Source organism: Oncorhynchus mykiss, unplaced genomic scaffold (assembly GCF_013265735.2).
Source record: "Oncorhynchus mykiss isolate Arlee unplaced genomic scaffold, USDA_OmykA_1.1 un_scaffold_291, whole genome shotgun sequence".
NCBI classification, from domain to species: Eukaryota; Metazoa; Chordata; class Actinopteri; order Salmoniformes; family Salmonidae; genus Oncorhynchus; species Oncorhynchus mykiss.
The window spans coordinates 1-18067 of record NW_023493742.1 but is presented as its reverse complement, the minus strand read 5'-3'; the positions used below and the strand labels follow the sequence as shown (position 1 = coordinate 18067).

General features: G+C 44.7%; 24 non-coding genes across 24 annotated transcripts; all 24 read right to left on the bottom strand.

The window, feature by feature from the left end:
* Positions 1-575: 575 nt before the first annotated feature.
* trnag-gcc lies at positions 576-646 on the bottom strand. Its single transcript has one exon. It is a non-coding gene; the product is annotated as a tRNA-Gly (tRNA).
* A 114-nt stretch (positions 647-760) lies between these two features.
* Positions 761-832, bottom strand: trnad-guc. The gene has a single exon. It is a non-coding gene; the product is annotated as a tRNA-Asp (tRNA).
* Positions 833-1548: 716 nt separating this feature from the next.
* On the bottom strand, positions 1549-1620 carry trnad-guc. The gene has a single exon. It is a non-coding gene; the product is annotated as a tRNA-Asp (tRNA).
* A 716-nt stretch (positions 1621-2336) lies between these two features.
* Positions 2337-2408, bottom strand: trnad-guc. The gene has a single exon. It is a non-coding gene; the product is annotated as a tRNA-Asp (tRNA).
* A 716-nt stretch (positions 2409-3124) lies between these two features.
* trnad-guc lies at positions 3125-3196 on the bottom strand. Its single transcript has one exon. It is a non-coding gene; the product is annotated as a tRNA-Asp (tRNA).
* A 720-nt stretch (positions 3197-3916) lies between these two features.
* On the bottom strand, positions 3917-3988 carry trnad-guc. The gene has a single exon. It is a non-coding gene; the product is annotated as a tRNA-Asp (tRNA).
* A 716-nt stretch (positions 3989-4704) lies between these two features.
* Positions 4705-4776, bottom strand: trnad-guc. The gene has a single exon. It is a non-coding gene; the product is annotated as a tRNA-Asp (tRNA).
* Positions 4777-5307: 531 nt separating this feature from the next.
* Positions 5308-5378, bottom strand: trnag-gcc. The gene has a single exon. It is a non-coding gene; the product is annotated as a tRNA-Gly (tRNA).
* Positions 5379-5492: 114 nt separating this feature from the next.
* trnad-guc lies at positions 5493-5564 on the bottom strand. The gene has a single exon. It is a non-coding gene; the product is annotated as a tRNA-Asp (tRNA).
* A 716-nt stretch (positions 5565-6280) lies between these two features.
* On the bottom strand, positions 6281-6352 carry trnad-guc. The gene has a single exon. It is a non-coding gene; the product is annotated as a tRNA-Asp (tRNA).
* A 531-nt stretch (positions 6353-6883) lies between these two features.
* On the bottom strand, positions 6884-6954 carry trnag-gcc. Its single transcript has one exon. It is a non-coding gene; the product is annotated as a tRNA-Gly (tRNA).
* Positions 6955-7773: 819 nt separating this feature from the next.
* trnad-guc lies at positions 7774-7845 on the bottom strand. The gene has a single exon. It is a non-coding gene; the product is annotated as a tRNA-Asp (tRNA).
* Positions 7846-8561: 716 nt separating this feature from the next.
* On the bottom strand, positions 8562-8633 carry trnad-guc. The gene has a single exon. It is a non-coding gene; the product is annotated as a tRNA-Asp (tRNA).
* Positions 8634-9349: 716 nt separating this feature from the next.
* On the bottom strand, positions 9350-9421 carry trnad-guc. Its single transcript has one exon. It is a non-coding gene; the product is annotated as a tRNA-Asp (tRNA).
* Positions 9422-9952: 531 nt separating this feature from the next.
* On the bottom strand, positions 9953-10023 carry trnag-gcc. The gene has a single exon. It is a non-coding gene; the product is annotated as a tRNA-Gly (tRNA).
* Positions 10024-10840: 817 nt separating this feature from the next.
* trnad-guc lies at positions 10841-10912 on the bottom strand. The gene has a single exon. It is a non-coding gene; the product is annotated as a tRNA-Asp (tRNA).
* Positions 10913-11628: 716 nt separating this feature from the next.
* On the bottom strand, positions 11629-11700 carry trnad-guc. Its single transcript has one exon. It is a non-coding gene; the product is annotated as a tRNA-Asp (tRNA).
* A 716-nt stretch (positions 11701-12416) lies between these two features.
* On the bottom strand, positions 12417-12488 carry trnad-guc. The gene has a single exon. It is a non-coding gene; the product is annotated as a tRNA-Asp (tRNA).
* A 531-nt stretch (positions 12489-13019) lies between these two features.
* Positions 13020-13090, bottom strand: trnag-gcc. Its single transcript has one exon. It is a non-coding gene; the product is annotated as a tRNA-Gly (tRNA).
* An 819-nt stretch (positions 13091-13909) lies between these two features.
* On the bottom strand, positions 13910-13981 carry trnad-guc. Its single transcript has one exon. It is a non-coding gene; the product is annotated as a tRNA-Asp (tRNA).
* Positions 13982-14697: 716 nt separating this feature from the next.
* Positions 14698-14769, bottom strand: trnad-guc. The gene has a single exon. It is a non-coding gene; the product is annotated as a tRNA-Asp (tRNA).
* A 714-nt stretch (positions 14770-15483) lies between these two features.
* Positions 15484-15555, bottom strand: trnad-guc. Its single transcript has one exon. It is a non-coding gene; the product is annotated as a tRNA-Asp (tRNA).
* Positions 15556-16877: 1322 nt separating this feature from the next.
* Positions 16878-16948, bottom strand: trnag-gcc. Its single transcript has one exon. It is a non-coding gene; the product is annotated as a tRNA-Gly (tRNA).
* A 112-nt stretch (positions 16949-17060) lies between these two features.
* On the bottom strand, positions 17061-17132 carry trnad-guc. Its single transcript has one exon. It is a non-coding gene; the product is annotated as a tRNA-Asp (tRNA).
* Positions 17133-18067: the final 935 nt, after the last annotated feature.

The window sequence follows — 18067 nt, the reverse complement described above, 5'->3', positions numbered from 1 at the left end:
TTTCGCGTGACAGGCGGGGATACTCACCACTATACTAACGAGGAGCTGGTGTGGTGGACGTTTGAAAAAACGTGGAGCATTGGTACTAACTATACGTTTGCAGTGTTGGGCTTTAACACTTCTAACAAAAACATATGTATAGACTGAATGGTTAGAGCTAGAAACTACTGTGACCCCTCTATGGAAAGCTGAGACTCTCACGAAAACGTACATGTAATCGATTTCGCTCTATACCACTCACAGGCCACACACTCGTAGTTAGAAGGTGACGCGTTTGTGGGATGTCCCAGGACATTGTCACAAATGCCAAACTCAAGACAGTTGTCGATGACTAGTTGGTTACTCGTTTCCCATTTAACAACTTAAGCCTTGCACAAAGTAAATCACCTCACACACTGGACATCTACAATGGATTTACCAAAGTCTTCTGAGAATGAGTAAATGTCCAAACTGAAAATGAAAGCAAAGTCAGATTTTTCAAGAGTCAGTTGAGATTTCTGTTGGCCTGGCAATCGAGCACAGATTTCTCCCTCAGGGGTTTGCATACTTCTCGAAATTACATGTTCAAAACATCCTGCATTGGCCGGGAATCGAACCCGGGCCTCCCGCGTGGCAGGCGAGAATTCTACCACTGAACAACCAATGCCTTGGAATACTGAGATAATGCTGGAAAATCGTATCATAAAGCTTTATCTCCAAGCATATTTTTCGCATAGTGGGCTCAGCTACATTGTTCACCCTAAAAAAAAAGCAGTCCTTTCTCCCCGTCGGGGAATTGAACCCCGGTCTCCCGCGTGACAGGCGGGGATACTCACCACTATACTAACGAGGAGCTGGTGTGGTGGATGTTTGAAAAAACGTGGAGCATTGGTACTAACTATACGTTTGCAGTGTTGGGCTTTAACACTTCTAACAAAAACATATGTATAGACTGAATGGTTAGAGCTAGAAACTACGGTGACCCCTCTATGGAAAGCTGAGACTCTCACGAAAACGTACATGTAATCGATTTCGCTCTATACCACTCACAGGCCACACACTCGTAGTTAGAAGGTGACTCGTTTGTGGGATGTCCCAGGACATTGTCACAAATGCCAAACTCAAGACAGTTGTCGATGACTAGTTGGTTACTCGTTTCCCATTTAACAACTTAAGCCTTGCACAAAGTAAATCACCTCACACACTGGACATCTACAATGGATTCACCAAAGTCTTCTGAGAATGAGTAAATGTCCAAACTGAAAATGAAAGCAAAGTCAGATTTTTCAAGAGTCAGTTGAGATTTCTGTTGGCCTGGCAATCGAGCACAGATTTCTCCCTCAGGGGTTTGCATACTTCTCGAAATTACATGTTCAAAACATCCTGCATTGGCCGGGAATCGAACCCGGGCCTCCCGCATGGCAGGCGAGAATTCTACCACTGAACAACCAATGCCTTGGAATACTGAGATAATGCTGGAAATCGTATCATAAAGCTTTATCTCCAAGCATATTTTTCGCATAGTGGGCTCAGCTACATTGTTCACCCTAAAAAAAAAAGCAGTCCTTTCTCCCCGTCGGGGAATTGAACCCCGGTCTCCCGCGTGACAGGCGGGGATACTCACCACTATACTAACGAGGAGCTGGTGTGGTGGACGTTTGAAAAAACGTGGAGCATTGGTACTAACTATAAGTTTGCAGTGTTGGGCTTTAACACTTCTAACAAAAACATCTGTATAGACTGAATGGTTAGAGCTAGAAACTACTGTGACCCCTCTATGGAAAGCTGAGACTCTCACGAAAACGTACATGTAATCGATTTCGCTCTATACCACTCACAGGCCACACACTCGTAGTTAGAAGGTGACGCGTTTGTGGGATGTCCCAGGACATTGTCACAAATGCCAAACTCAAGACAGTTGTCGATGGCTAGTTGGTTACTCGTTTCCCATTTAACAACTTAAGCCTTGCACAAAGTAAATCACCTCACACACTGGACATCTACAATGGATTCACCAAAGTCTTCTGAGAATGAGTAAATGTCCAAACTGAAAATGAAAGCAAAGTCAGATTTTTCAAGAGTCAGTTGAGATTTCTGTTGGCCTGGCAATCGAGCACAGATTTCTCCCTCAGGGGTTTGCATACTTCTCGAAATTACATGTTCAAAACATCCTGCATTGGCCGGGAATCGAACCCAGGCCTCCCGCGTGGCAGGCGAGAATTCTACCACTGAACAACCAATGCCTTGGAATACTGAGATAATGCTGGAAAATCGTATCATAAAGCTTTATCTCCAAGCATATTTTTCGCATCGTGGGCTCAGCTACATTGTTCACCCTAAAAAAAAAGCAGTCCTTTCTCCCCGTCGGGGAATTGAACCCCGGTCTCCCGCGTGACAGGCGGGGATACTCACCACTATACTAACGAGGAGCTGGTGTGGTGGACGTTTGAAAAAACGTGGAGCATTGGTACTAACTATACGTTTGCAGTGTTGGGCTTTAACACTTCTAACAAAAACATCTGTATAGACTGAATGGTTAGAGCTAGAAACTACTGTGACCCCTCTATGGAAAGCTGAGACTCTCACGAAAACGTACATGTAATCGATTTCGCTCTATACCACTCACAGGCCACACACTCGTAGTTAGAAGGTGACGCGTTTGTGGGATGTCCCAGGACATTGTCACAAATGCCAAACTCAAGACAGTTGTCGATGGCTAGTTGGTTACTCGTTTCCCATTTAACAACTTAAGCCTTGCACAAAGTAAATCACCTCACACACTGGACATCTACAATGGATTCACCAAAGTCTTCTGAGAATGAGTAAATGTCCAAACTGAAAATGAAAGCAAAGTCAGATTTTTCAAGAGTCAGTTGAGATTTCTGTTGGCCTGGCAATCGAGCACAGATTTCTCCCTCAGGGGTTTGCATACTTCTCGAAATTACATGTTCAAAACATCCTGCATTGGCCGGGAATCGAACCCAGGCCTCCCGCATGGCAGGCGAGAATTCTACCACTGAACAACCAATGCCTTGGAATACTGAGATAATGCTGGAAAATCGTATCATAAAGCTTTATCTCCAAGCATATTTTTCGCATCGTGGGCTCAGCTACATTGTTCACCCTAAAAAAAAAGCAGTCCTTTCTCCCCGTCGGGGAATTGAACCCCGGTCTCCCGCGTGACAGGCGGGGATACTCACCACTATACTAACGAGGAGCTGGTGTGGTGGACGTTTGAAAAAACGTGGAGCATTGGTACTAACTATACGTTTGCAGTGTTGGGCTTTAACACTTCTAACAAAAACATCTGTATAGACTGAATGGTTAGAGCTAGAAACTACTGTGACCCCTCTATGGAAAGCTGAGACTCTCACGAAAACGTACATGTAATCGATTTCGCTCTATACCACTCACAGGCCACACACTCGTAGTTAGAAGGTGACGCGTTTGTGGGATGTCCCAGGACATTGTCACAAATGCCAAACTCAAGACAGTTGTCGATGGCTAGTTGGTTACTCGTTTCCCATTTAACAACTTAAGCCTTGCACAAAGTAAATCACCTCACACACTGGACATCTACAATGGATTCACCAAAGTCTTCTGAGAATGAGTAAATGTCCAAACTGAAAATGAAAGCAAAGTCAGATTTTTCAAGAGTCAGTTGAGATTTCTGTTGGCCTGGCAATCGAGCACAGATTTCTCCCTCAGGGGTTTGCATACTTCTCGAAATTACATGTTCAAAACATCCTGCATTGGCCGGGAATCGAACCCAGGCCTCCCGCATGGCAGGCGAGAATTCTACCACTGAACAACCAATGCCTTGGAATACTGAGATAATGCTGGAAAATCGTATCATAAAGCTTTATCTCCAAGCATATTTTTCGCATCGCTCGTGGGCTCAGCTACATTGTTCACCCTAAAAAAAAAGCAGTCCTTTCTCCCCGTCGGGGAATTGAACCCCGGTCTCCCGCGTGACAGGCGGGGATACTCACCACTATACTAACGAGGAGCTGGTGTGGTGGACGTTTGAAAAAACGTGGAGCATTGGTACTAACTATACGTTTGCAGTGTTGGGCTTTAACACTTCTAACAAAAACATCTGTATAGACTGAATGGTTAGAGCTAGAAACTACTGTGACCCCTCTATGGAAAGCTGAGACTCTCACGAAAACGTACATGTAATCGATTTCGCTCTATACCACTCACAGGCCACACACTCGTAGTTAGAAGGTGACGCGTTTGTGGGATGTCCCAGGACATTGTCACAAATGCCAAACTCAAGACAGTTGTCGATGGCTAGTTGGTTACTCGTTTCCCATTTAACAACTTAAGCCTTGCACAAAGTAAATCACCTCACACACTGGACATCTACAATGGATTCACCAAAGTCTTCTGAGAATGAGTAAATGTCCAAACTGAAAATGAAAGCAAAGTCAGATTTTTCAAGAGTCAGTTGAGATTTCTGTTGGCCTGGCAATCGAGCACAGATTTCTCCCTCAGGGGTTTGCATACTTCTCGAAATTACATGTTCAAAACATCCTGCATTGGCCGGGAATCGAACCCAGGCCTCCCGCGTGGCAGGCGAGAATTCTACCACTGAACAACCAATGCCTTGGAATACTGAGATAATGCTGGAAAATCGTATCATAAAGCTTTATCTCCAAGCATATTTTTCGCATCGTGGGCTCAGCTACATTGTTCACCCTAAAAAAAAAGCAGTCCTTTCTCCCCGTCGGGGAATTGAACCCCGGTCTCCCGCGTGACAGGCGGGGATACTCACCACTATACTAACGAGGAGCTGGTGTGGTGGACGTTTGAAAAAACGTGGAGCATTGGTACTAACTATACGTTTGCAGTGTTGGGCTTTAACACTTCTAACAAAAACATCTGTATAGACTGAATGGTTAGAGCTAGAAACTACTGTGACCCCTCTATGGAAAGCTGAGACTCTCACGAAAACGTACATGTAATCGATTTCGCTCTATACCACTCACAGGCCACACACTCGTAGTTAGAAGGTGACGCGTTTGTGGGATGTCCCAGGACATTGTCACAAATGCCAAACTCAAGACAGTTGTCGATGGCTAGTTGGTTACTCGTTTCCCATTTAACAACTTAAGCCTTGCACAAAGTAAATCACCTCACACACTGGACATCTACAATGGATTCACCAAAGTCTTCTGAGAATGAGTAAATGTCCAAACTGAAAATGAAAGCAAAGTCAGATTTTTCAAGAGTCAGTTGAGATTTCTGTTGGCCTGGCAATCGAGCACAGATTTCTCCCTCAGGGGTTTGCATACTTCTCGAAATTACATGTTCAAAACATCCTGCATTGGCCGGGAATCGAACCCGGGCCTCCCGCGTGGCAGGCGAGAATTCTACCACTGAACAACCAATGCCTTGGAATACTGAGATAATGCTGGAAAATCGTATCATAAAGCTTTATCTCCAAGCATATTTTTCGCATCGTGGGCTCAGCTACATTGTTCACCCTAAAAAAAAAGCAGTCCTTTCTCCCCGTCGGGGAATTGAACCCCGGTCTCCCGCGTGACAGGCGGGGATACTCACCACTATACTAACGAGGAGCTGGTATGGTGGACGTTTGAAAAAACGTGGAGCATTGGTACTAACTATACGTTTGCAGTGTTGGGCTTTAACACTTCTAACAAAAACATCTGTATAGACTGAATGGTTAGAGCTAGAAACTACTGTGACCCCTCTATGGAAAGCTGAGACTCTCACGAAAACGTACATGTAATCGATTTCGCTCTATACCACTCACAGGCCACACACTCGTAGTTAGAAGGTGACGCGTTTGTGGGATGTCCCAGGACATTGTCACAAATGCCAAACTCAAGACAGTTGTCGATGGCTAGTTGGTTACTCGTTTCCCATTTAACAACTTAAGCCTTGCACAAAGTAAATCACCTCACACACTGGACATCTACAATGGATTCACCAAAGTCTTCTGAGAATGAGTAAATGTCCAAACTGAAAATGAAAGCAAAGTCAGATTTTTCAAGAGTCAGTTGAGATTTCTGTTGGCCTGGCAATCGAGCACAGATTTCTCCCTCAGGGGTTTGCATACTTCTCGAAATTACATGTTCAAAACATCCTGCATTGGCCGGGAATCGAACCCGGGCCTCCCGCATGGCAGGCGAGAATTCTACCACTGAACAACCAATGCCTTGGAATACTGAGATAATGCTGGAAATCGTATCATAAAGCTTTATCTCCAAGCATATTTTTCGCATAGTGGGCTCAGCTACATTGTTCACCCTAAAAAAAAAAGCAGTCCTTTCTCCCCGTCGGGGAATTGAACCCCGGTCTCCCGCGTGACAGGCGGGGATACTCACCACTATACTAACGAGGAGCTGGTGTGGTGGACGTTTGAAAAAACGTGGAGCATTGGTACTAACTATACGTTTGCAGTGTTGGGCTTTAACACTTCTAACAAAAACATATGTATAGACTGAATGGTTAGAGCTAGAAACTACGGTGACCCCTCTATGGAAAGCTGAGACTCTCACGAAAACGTACATGTAATCGATTTCGCTCTATACCACTCACAGGCCACACACTCGTAGTTAGAAGGTGACGCGTTTGTGGGATGTCCCAGGACATTGTCACAAATGCCAAACTCAAGACAGTTGTCGATGACTAGTTGGTTACTCGTTTCCCATTTAACAACTTAAGCCTTGCACAAAGTAAATCACCTCACACACTGGACATCTACAATGGATTCACCAAAGTCTTCTGAGAATGAGTAAATGTCCAAACTGAAAATGAAAGCAAAATCAGATTTTTCAAGAGTCAGTTGAGATTTCTGTTGGCCTGGCAATCGAGCACAGATTTCTCCCTCAGGGGTTTGCATACTTCTCGAAATTACATGTTCAAAACATCCTGCATTGGCCGGGAATCGAACCCGGGCCTCCCGCGTGGCAGGCGAGAATTCTACCACTGAACAACCAATGCCTTGGAATACTGAGATAATGCTGGAAATCGTATCATAAAGCTTTATCTCCAAGCATATTTTTCGCGTGACAGGCGGGGATACTCACCACTATACTAACGAGGAGCTGGTGTGGTGGACGTTTGAAAAAACGTGGAGCATTGGTACTAACTATACGTTTGCAGTGTTGGGCTTTAACACTTCTAACAAAAACATCTGTATAGACTGAATGGTTAGAGCTAGAAACTACTGTGACCCCTCTATGGAAAGCTGAGACTCTCACGAAAACGTACATGTAATCGATTTCGCTCTATACCACTCACAGGCCACACACTCGTAGTTAGAAGGTGACGCGTTTGTGGGATGTCCCAGGACATTGTCACAAATGCCAAACTCAAGACAGTTGTCGATGGCTAGTTGGTTACTCGTTTCCCATTTAACAACTTAAGCCTTGCACAAAGTAAATCACCTCACACACTGGACATCTACAATGGATTCACCAAAGTCTTCTGAGAATGAGTAAATGTCCAAACTGAAAATGAAAGCAAAGTCAGATTTTTCAAGAGTCAGTTGAGATTTCTGTTGGCCTGGCAATCGAGCACAGATTTCTCCCTCAGGGGTTTGCATACTTCTCGAAATTACATGTTCAAAACATCCTGCATTGGCCGGGAATCGAACCCGGGCCTCCCGCATGGCAGGCGAGAATTCTACCACTGAACAACCAATGCCTTGGAATACTGAGATAATGCTGGAAATCGTATCATAAAGCTTTATCTCCAAGCATATTTTTCGCATAGTGGGCTCAGCTACATTGTTCACCCTAAAAAAAAAAGCAGTCCTTTCTCCCCGTCGGGGAATTGAACCCCGGTCTCCCGCGTGACAGGCGGGGATACTCACCACTATACTAACGAGGAGCTGGTGTGGTGGACGTTTGAAAAAACGTGGAGCATTGGTACTAACTATACGTTTGCAGTGTTGGGCTTTAACACTTCTAACAAAAACATCTGTATAGACTGAATGGTTAGAGCTAGAAACTACTGTGACCCCTCTATGGAAAGCTGAGACTCTCACGAAAACGTACATGTAATCGATTTCGCTCTATACCACTCACAGGCCACACACTCGTAGTTAGAAGGTGACGCGTTTGTGGGATGTCCCAGGACATTGTCACAAATGCCAAACTCAAGACAGTTGTCGATGGCTAGTTGGTTACTCGTTTCCCATTTAACAACTTAAGCCTTGCACAAAGTAAATCACCTCACACACTGGACATCTACAATGGATTCACCAAAGTCTTCTGAGAATGAGTAAATGTCCAAACTGAAAATGAAAGCAAAGTCAGATTTTTCAAGAGTCAGTTGAGATTTCTGTTGGCCTGGCAATCGAGCACAGATTTCTCCCTCAGGGGTTTGCATACTTCTCGAAATTACATGTTCAAAACATCCTGCATTGGCCGGGAATCGAACCCAGGCCTCCCGCGTGGCAGGCGAGAATTCTACCACTGAACAACCAATGCCTTGGAATACTGAGATAATGCTGGAAAATCGTATCATAAAGCTTTATCTCCAAGCATATTTTTCGCATCGTGGGCTCAGCTACATTGTTCACCCTAAAAAAAAAGCAGTCCTTTCTCCCCGTCGGGGAATTGAACCCCGGTCTCCCGCGTGACAGGCGGGGATACTCACCACTATACTAACGAGGAGCTGGTGTGGTGGACGTTTGAAAAAACGTGGAGCATTGGTACTAACTATACGTTTGCAGTGTTGGGCTTTAACACTTCTAACAAAAACATCTGTATAGACTGAATGGTTAGAGCTAGAAACTACTGTGACCCCTCTATGGAAAGCTGAGACTCTCACGAAAACGTACATGTAATCGATTTCGCTCTATACCACTCACAGGCCACACACTCGTAGTTAGAAGGTGACGCGTTTGTGGGATGTCCCAGGACATTGTCACAAATGCCAAACTCAAGACAGTTGTCGATGGCTAGTTGGTTACTCGTTTCCCATTTAACAACTTAAGCCTTGCACAAAGTAAATCACCTCACACACTGGACATCTACAATGGATTCACCAAAGTCTTCTGAGAATGAGTAAATGTCCAAACTGAAAATGAAAGCAAAGTCAGATTTTTCAAGAGTCAGTTGAGATTTCTGTTGGCCTGGCAATCGAGCACAGATTTCTCCCTCAGGGGTTTGCATACTTCTCGAAATTACATGTTCAAAACATCCTGCATTGGCCGGGAATCGAACCCAGGCCTCCCGCGTGGCAGGCGAGAATTCTACCACTGAACAACCAATGCCTTGGAATACTGAGATAATGCTGGAAATCGTATCATAAAGCTTTATCTCCAAGCATATTTTTCGCATAGTGGGCTCAGCTACATTGTTCACCCTAAAAAAAAAAGCAGTCCTTTCTCCCCGTCGGGGAATTGAACCCCGGTCTCCCGCGTGACAGGCGGGGATACTCACCACTATACTAACGAGGAGCTGGTGTGGTGGACGTTTGAAAAAACGTGGAGCATTGGTACTAACTATACGTTTGCAGTGTTGGGCTTTAACACTTCTAACAAAAACATATGTATAGACTGAATGGTTAGAGCTAGAAACTACGGTGACCCCTCTATGGAAAGCTGAGACTCTCACGAAAACGTACATGTAATCGATTTCGCTCTATACCACTCACAGGCCACACACTCGTAGTTAGAAGGTGACGCGTTTGTGGGATGTCCCAGGACATTGTCACAAATGCCAAACTCAAGACAGTTGTCGATGACTAGTTGGTTACTCGTTTCCCATTTAACAACTTAAGCCTTGCACAAAGTAAATCACCTCACACACTGGACATCTACAATGGATTCACCAAAGTCTTCTGAGAATGAGTAAATGTCCAAACTGAAAATGAAAGCAAAATCAGATTTTTCAAGAGTCAGTTGAGATTTCTGTTGGCCTGGCAATCGAGCACAGATTTCTCCCTCAGGGGTTTGCATACTTCTCGAAATTACATGTTCAAAACATCCTGCATTGGCCGGGAATCGAACCCGGGCCTCCCGCGTGGCAGGCGAGAATTCTACCACTGAACAACCAATGCCTTGGAATACTGAGATAATGCTGGAAATCGTATCATAAAGCTTTATCTCCAAGCATATTTTTCGCTGACAGGCGGGGATACTCACCACTATACTAACGAGGAGCTGGTGTGGTGGACGTTTGAAAAAACGTGGAGCATTGGTACTAACTATACGTTTGCAGTGTTGGCTTTAACACTTCTAACAAAAACATCTGTATAGACTGAATGGTTAGAGCTAGAAACTACTGTGACCCCTCTATGGAAAGCTGAGACTCTCACGAAAACGTACATGTAATCGATTTCGCTCTATACCACTCACAGGCCACACACTCGTAGTTAGAAGGTGACGCGTTTGTGGGATGTCCCAGGACATTGTCACAAATGCCAAACTCAAGACAGTTGTCGATGGCTAGTTGGTTACTCGTTTCCCATTTAACAACTTAAGCCTTGCACAAAGTAAATCACCTCACACACTGGACATCTACAATGGATTCACCAAAGTCTTCTGAGAATGAGTAAATGTCCAAACTGAAAATGAAAGCAAAGTCAGATTTTTCAAGAGTCAGTTGAGATTTCTGTTGGCCTGGCAATCGAGCACAGATTTCTCCCTCAGGGGTTTGCATACTTCTCGAAATTACATGTTCAAAACATCCTGCATTGGCCGGGAATCGAACCCGGGCCTCCCGCATGGCAGGCGAGAATTCTACCACTGAACAACCAATGCCTTGGAATACTGAGATAATGCTGGAAATCGTATCATAAAGCTTTATCTCCAAGCATATTTTTCGCATAGTGGGCTCAGCTACATTGTTCACCCTAAAAAAAAAAGCAGTCCTTTCTCCCCGTCGGGGAATTGAACCCCGGTCTCCCGCGTGACAGGCGGGGATACTCACCACTATACTAACGAGGAGCTGGTGTGGTGGACGTTTGAAAAAACGTGGAGCATTGGTACTAACTATACGTTTGCAGTGTTGGGCTTTAACACTTCTAACAAAAACATCTGTATAGACTGAATGGTTAGAGCTAGAAACTACTGTGACCCCTCTATGGAAAGCTGAGACTCTCACGAAAACGTACATGTAATCGATTTCGCTCTATACCACTCACAGGCCACACACTCGTAGTTAGAAGGTGACGCGTTTGTGGGATGTCCCAGGACATTGTCACAAATGCCAAACTCAAGACAGTTGTCGATGGCTAGTTGGTTACTCGTTTCCCATTTAACAACTTAAGCCTTGCACAAAGTAAATCACCTCACACACTGGACATCTACAATGGATTCACCAAAGTCTTCTGAGAATGAGTAAATGTCCAAACTGAAAATGAAAGCAAAGTCAGATTTTTCAAGAGTCAGTTGAGATTTCTGTTGGCCTGGCAATCGAGCACAGATTTCTCCCTCAGGGGTTTGCATACTTCTCGAAATTACATGTTCAAAACATCCTGCATTGGCCGGGAATCGAACCCAGGCCTCCCGCGTGGCAGGCGAGAATTCTACCACTGAACAACCAATGCCTTGGAATACTGAGATAATGCTGGAAAATCGTATCATAAAGCTTTATCTCCAAGCATATTTTTCGCATCGTGGGCTCAGCTACATTGTTCACCCTAAAAAAAAAGCAGTCCTTTCTCCCCGTCGGGGAATTGAACCCCGGTCTCCCGCGTGACAGGCGGGGATACTCACCACTATACTAACGAGGAGCTGGTGTGGTGGACGTTTGAAAAAACGTGGAGCATTGGTACTAACTATACGTTTGCAGTGTTGGGCTTTAACACTTCTAACAAAAACATCTGTATAGACTGAATGGTTAGAGCTAGAAACTACTGTGACCCCTCTATGGAAAGCTGAGACTCTCACGAAAACGTACATGTAATCGATTTCGCTCTATACCACTCACAGGCCACACACTCGTAGTTAGAAGGTGACGCGTTTGTGGGATGTCCCAGGACATTGTCACAAATGCCAAACTCAAGACAGTTGTCGATGGCTAGTTGGTTACTCGTTTCCCATTTAACAACTTAAGCCTTGCACAAAGTAAATCACCTCACACACTGGACATCTACAATGGATTCACCAAAGTCTTCTGAGAATGAGTAAATGTCCAAACTGAAAATGAAAGCAAAGTCAGATTTTTCAAGAGTCAGTTGAGATTTCTGTTGGCCTGGCAATCGAGCACAGATTTCTCCCTCAGGGGTTTGCATACTTCTCGAAATTACATGTTCAAAACATCCTGCATTGGCCGGGAATCGAACCCAGGCCTCCCGCGTGGCAGGCGAGAATTCTACCACTGAACAACCAATGCCTTGGAATACTGAGATAATGCTGGAAATCGTATCATAAAGCTTTATCTCCAAGCATATTTTTCGCATAGTGGGCTCAGCTACATTGTTCACCCTAAAAAAAAAAGCAGTCCTTTCTCCCCGTCGGGGAATTGAACCCCGGTCTCCCGCGTGACAGGCGGGGATACTCACCACTATACTAACGAGGAGCTGGTGTGGTGGACGTTTGAAAAAACGTGGAGCATTGGTACTAACTATACGTTTGCAGTGTTGGGCTTTAACACTTCTAACAAAAACATATGTATAGACTGAATGGTTAGAGCTAGAAACTACGGTGACCCCTCTATGGAAAGCTGAGACTCTCACGAAAACGTACATGTAATCGATTTCGCTCTATACCACTCACAGGCCACACACTCGTAGTTAGAAGGTGACGCGTTTGTGGGATGTCCCAGGACATTGTCACAAATGCCAAACTCAAGACAGTTGTCGATGACTAGTTGGTTACTCGTTTCCCATTTAACAACTTAAGCCTTGCACAAAGTAAATCACCTCACACACTGGACATCTACAATGGATTCACCAAAGTCTTCTGAGAATGAGTAAATGTCCAAACTGAAAATGAAAGCAAAGTCAGATTTTTCAAGAGTCAGTTGAGATTTCTGTTGGCCTGGCAATCGAGCACAGATTTCTCCCTCAGGGGTTTGCATACTTCTCGAAATTACATGTTCAAAACATCCTGCATTGGCCGGGAATCGAACCCGGGCCTCCCGCGTGGCAGGCGAGAATTCTACCACTGAACAACCAATGCCTTGGAATACTGAGATAATGCTGGAAATCGTATCATAAAGCTTTATCTCCAAGCATATTTTTCGCGTGACAGGCGGGGATACTCACCACTATACTAACGAGGAGCTGGTGTGGTGGACGTTTGAAAAAACGTGGAGCATTGGTACTAACTATACGTTTGCAGTGTTGGGCTTTAACACTTCTAACAAAAACATCTGTATAGACTGAATGGTTAGAGCTAGAAACTACTGTGACCCCTCTATGGAAAGCTGAGACTCTCACGAAAACGTACATGTAATCGATTTCGCTCTATACCACTCACAGGCCACACACTCGTAGTTAGAAGGTGACGCGTTTGTGGGATGTCCCAGGACATTGTCACAAATGCCAAACTCAAGACAGTTGTCGATGGCTAGTTGGTTACTCGTTTCCCATTTAACAACTTAAGCCTTGCACAAAGTAAATCACCTCACACACTGGACATCTACAATGGATTCACCAAAGTCTTCTGAGAATGAGTAAATGTCCAAACTGAAAATGAAAGCAAAGTCAGATTTTTCAAGAGTCAGTTGAGATTTCTGTTGGCCTGGCAATCGAGCACAGATTTCTCCCTCAGGGGTTTGCATACTTCTCGAAATTACATGTTCAAAACATCCTGCATTGGCCGGGAATCGAACCCGGGCCTCCCGCATGGCAGGCGAGAATTCTACCACTGAACAACCAATGCCTTGGAATACTGAGATAATGCTGGAAATCGTATCATAAAGCTTTATCTCCAAGCATATTTTTCGCATAGTGGGCTCAGCTACATTGTTCACCCTAAAAAAAAAAGCAGTCCTTTCTCCCCGTCGGGGAATTGAACCCCGGTCTCCCGCGTGACAGGCGGGGATACTCACCACTATACTAACGAGGAGCTGGTGTGGTGGACGTTTGAAAAAACGTGGAGCATTGGTACTAACTATACGTTTGCAGTGTTGGGCTTTAACACTTCTAACAAAAACATCTGTATAGACTGAATGGTTAGAGCTAGAAACTACTGTGACCCCTCTATGGAAAGCTGAGACTCTCACGAAAACGTACATGTAATCGATTTCGCTCTATACCACTCACAGGCCACACACTCGTAGTTAGAAGGTGACGCGTTTGTGGGATGTCCCAGGACATTGTCACAAATGCCAAACTCAAGACAGTTGTCGATGGCTAGTTGGTTACTCGTTTCCCATTTAACAACTTAAGCCTTGCACAAAGTAAATCACCTCACACACTGGACATCTACAATGGATTCACCAAAGTCTTCTGAGAATGAGTAAATGTCCAAACTGAAAATGAAAGCAAAGTCAGATTTTTCAAGAGTCAGTTGAGATTTCTGTTGGCCTGGCAATCGAGCACAGATTTCTCCCTCAGGGGTTTGCATACTTCTCGAAATTACATGTTTAAAACATCCTGCATTGGCCGGGAATCGAACCCAGGCCTCCCGCGTGGCAGGCGAGAATTCTACCACTGAACAACCAATGCCTTGGAATACTGAGATAATGCTGGAAAATCGTATCATAAAGCTTTATCTCCAAGCATATTTTTCGCATCGTGGGCTCAGCTACATTGTTCACCCTAAAAAAAAAGCAGTCCTTTCTCCCCGTCGGGGAATTGAACCCCGGTCTCCCGCGTGACAGGCGGGGATACTCACCACTATACTAACGAGGAGCTGGTGTGGTGGACGTTTGAAAAAACGTGGAGCATTGGTACTAACTATACGTTTGCAGTGTTGGGCTTTAACACTTCTAACAAAAACATCTGTATAGACTGAATGGTTAGAGCTAGAAACTACTGTGACCCCTCTATGGAAAGCTGAGACTCTCACGAAAACGTACATGTAATCGATTTCGCTCTATACCACTCACAGGCCACCACTCGTAGTTAGAAGGTGACGCGTTTGTGGGATGTCCCAGGACATTGTCACAAATGCCAAACTCAAGACAGTTGTCGATGGCTAGTTGGTTACTCGTTTCCCATTTAACAACTTAAGCCTTGCACAAAGTAAATCACCTCACACACTGGACATCTACAATGGATTCACCAAAGTCTTCTGAGAATGAGTAAATGTCCAAACTGAAAATGAAAGCAAAGTCAGATTTTCAAGAGTCAGTTGAGATTTCTGTTGGCCTGGCAATCGAGCACAGATTTCTCCCTCAGGGGTTTGCATACTTCTCGAAATTACATGTTCAAAACATCCTGCATTGGCCGGGAATCGAACCCAGGCCTCCCGCGTGGCAGGCGAGAATTCTACCACTGAACAACCAATGCCTTGGAATACTGAGATAATGCTGGAAAATCGTATCATAAAGCTTTATCTCCAAGCATATTTTTCGCATCGTGGGCTCAGCTACATTGTTCACCCTAAAAAAAAAGCAGTCCTTTCTCCCCGTCGGGGAATTGAACCCCGGTCTCCCGCGTGACAGGCGGGGATACTCACCACTATACTAACGAGGAGCTGGTGTGGTGGACGTTTGAAAAAACGTGGAGCATTGGTACTAACTATACGTTTGCAGTGTTGGGCTTTAACACTTCTAACAAAAACATCTGTATAGACTGAATGGTTAGAGCTAGAAACTACTGTGACCCCTCTATGGAAAGCTGAGACTCTCACGAAAACGTACATGTAATCGATTTCGCTCTATACCACTCACAGGCCCACACACTCGTAGTTAGAAGGTGACGCGTTTGTGGGATGTCCCAGGACATTGTCACAAATGCCAAACTCAAGACAGTTGTCGATGGCTAGTTGGTTACTCGTTTCCCATTTAACAACTTAAGCCTTGCACAAAGTAAATCACCTCACACACTGGACATCTACAATGGATTCACCAAAGTCTTCTGAGAATGAGTAAATGTCCAAACTGAAAATGAAAGCAAAGTCAGATTTTTCAAGAGTCAGTTGAGATTTCTGTTGGCCTGGCAATCGAGCACAGATTTCTCCCTCAGGGGTTTGCATACTTCTCGAAATTACATGTTCAAAACATCCTGCATTGGCCGGGAATCGAACCAGGCCTCCCGCGTGGCAGGCGAGAATTCTACCACTGAACAACCAATGCCTTGGAATACTGAGATAATGCTGGAAAATCGTATCATAAAGCTTATCTCCAAGCATATTTTTTCGCATCGTGGGCTCAGCTACATTGTTCACCCTAAAAAAAAAGCAGTCCTTTCTCCCCCGTCGGGGAATTGAACCCCGGTCTCCCGCGTGACAGGCGGGGGATACTCACCACTATACTAACGAGGAGCTGGTGTGGTGGACGTTTGAAAAAACGTGAGCATTGGTACTAACTATACGTTTGCAGTGTTGGGCTTTAACACTTCTAACAAAAACATCTGTATAGACTGAATGGTTAGAGCTAGAAAACTACTGTGACCCCTCTATGGAAAGCTGAGACTCTCACGAAAACGTACATGTAATCGATTTCGCTCTATACCACTCACAGGCCACACACTCGTAGTTAGAAGGTGACGCGTTTGTGGGATGTCCCAGGACATTGTCACAAATGCCAAACTCAAGACAGTTGTCGATGGCTAGTTGGTTACTCTGTGTTTCCCATTTAACAACTTAAGCCTTGCACAAAGTAAATCACCTCACACACTGGACATCTACAATGGATTCACCAAAGTCTTCTGAGAATGAGTAAATGTCCAAACTGAAAATGAAAGCAAAGTCAGATTTTCAAGAGTCAGTTGAGATTTCGTTGGCCTGGCAATCGAGCACAGATTTCTCCTCAGGGGTTTGCATACTTCTCGAAATTACATGTTCAAAAACATCCTGCATTGGCCGGGAATCGAACCCGGGCCTCCCGCGTGGCAGGCGAGAATTCTACCACTGAACAACCAATGCCTTGGAATACTGAGATAATGCTGGAAATCGTATCATAAAGCTTTATCTCCAAGCATATTTTTCGCATAGTGGGCTCAGCTACATTGTTCACCCTAAAAAAAAAGCAGCCTTTCTCCCCGTCGGGGAATTGAACCCCGGTCTCCCGCGTGACAGGCGGGGATACTCACCACTATACTAACGAGGAGCTGGTGTGGTGGACGTTTGAAAAAACGTGGAGCATTGGTACTAACTATACGTTTGCAGTGTTGGGCTTTAACACTTCTAACAAAAACATCTGTATAGACTGAATGGTTAGAGCTAGAAACTACTGTAACCCCTCTATGGAAAGCTGGGACTCTCACGAACACGTACATGTAATCGATTTCGCTCTATACCACTCACAGGCCCACACTCGTAGTTAGAAGGTGACGCGTTTGTGGGATGTCCAGGACATTGTCACAAATGCCAAACTCAGACAGTTGTCGATGACTAGTTGGTTACTCGTTTCCCATTTAACAACTTAAGCCTTGCACAAAGTAAATCACCTCAACACTGGACATCTACATGGATTCACCAAAGTCTTCTGAGAATGAGTAAATGTCCAAACTGAAAATGAAAGCAAAGTCAGATTTTTCAAGAGTCAGTTGAGATTTCTGTTGGCCTGGCAATCGAGCACAGATTTCTCCCACACTCGTAGTTAGAAGTGATGCGTTTGTGGGCCTCCCAGGATATTGTCCACAAATGGTTAGAGCTAGAAACTACTGTGACCCCTCTATGTAAAGCGGGACCTCACCACTATACTAACGAGAGCTGGTGTGGTGGACTCTTTGAAAAAAAACGTGGGGCATTGGTACTAAACTATAAGTTAGGTGGGGATACTCACCACAAATGTTATTATCATATATTTGTCCCAATAACGTTCCAACCGGAGCATTCATTTTGTCTATAGAGTAATGGAACCGCAGGCGATATAAGGAATATCTGCGGCGTACCATGAACTGGCGAATTCTGCCAGACCAGCATCTCAAATAGCGCCATCCGGTCTCACATCACACTAGAGGCTTCATTCCCGTTCTACTGCTGTGGACATCTAGTGGAAGGCGTAGGAAGTGCGAACAGATCCATATCTTATTTGAATGT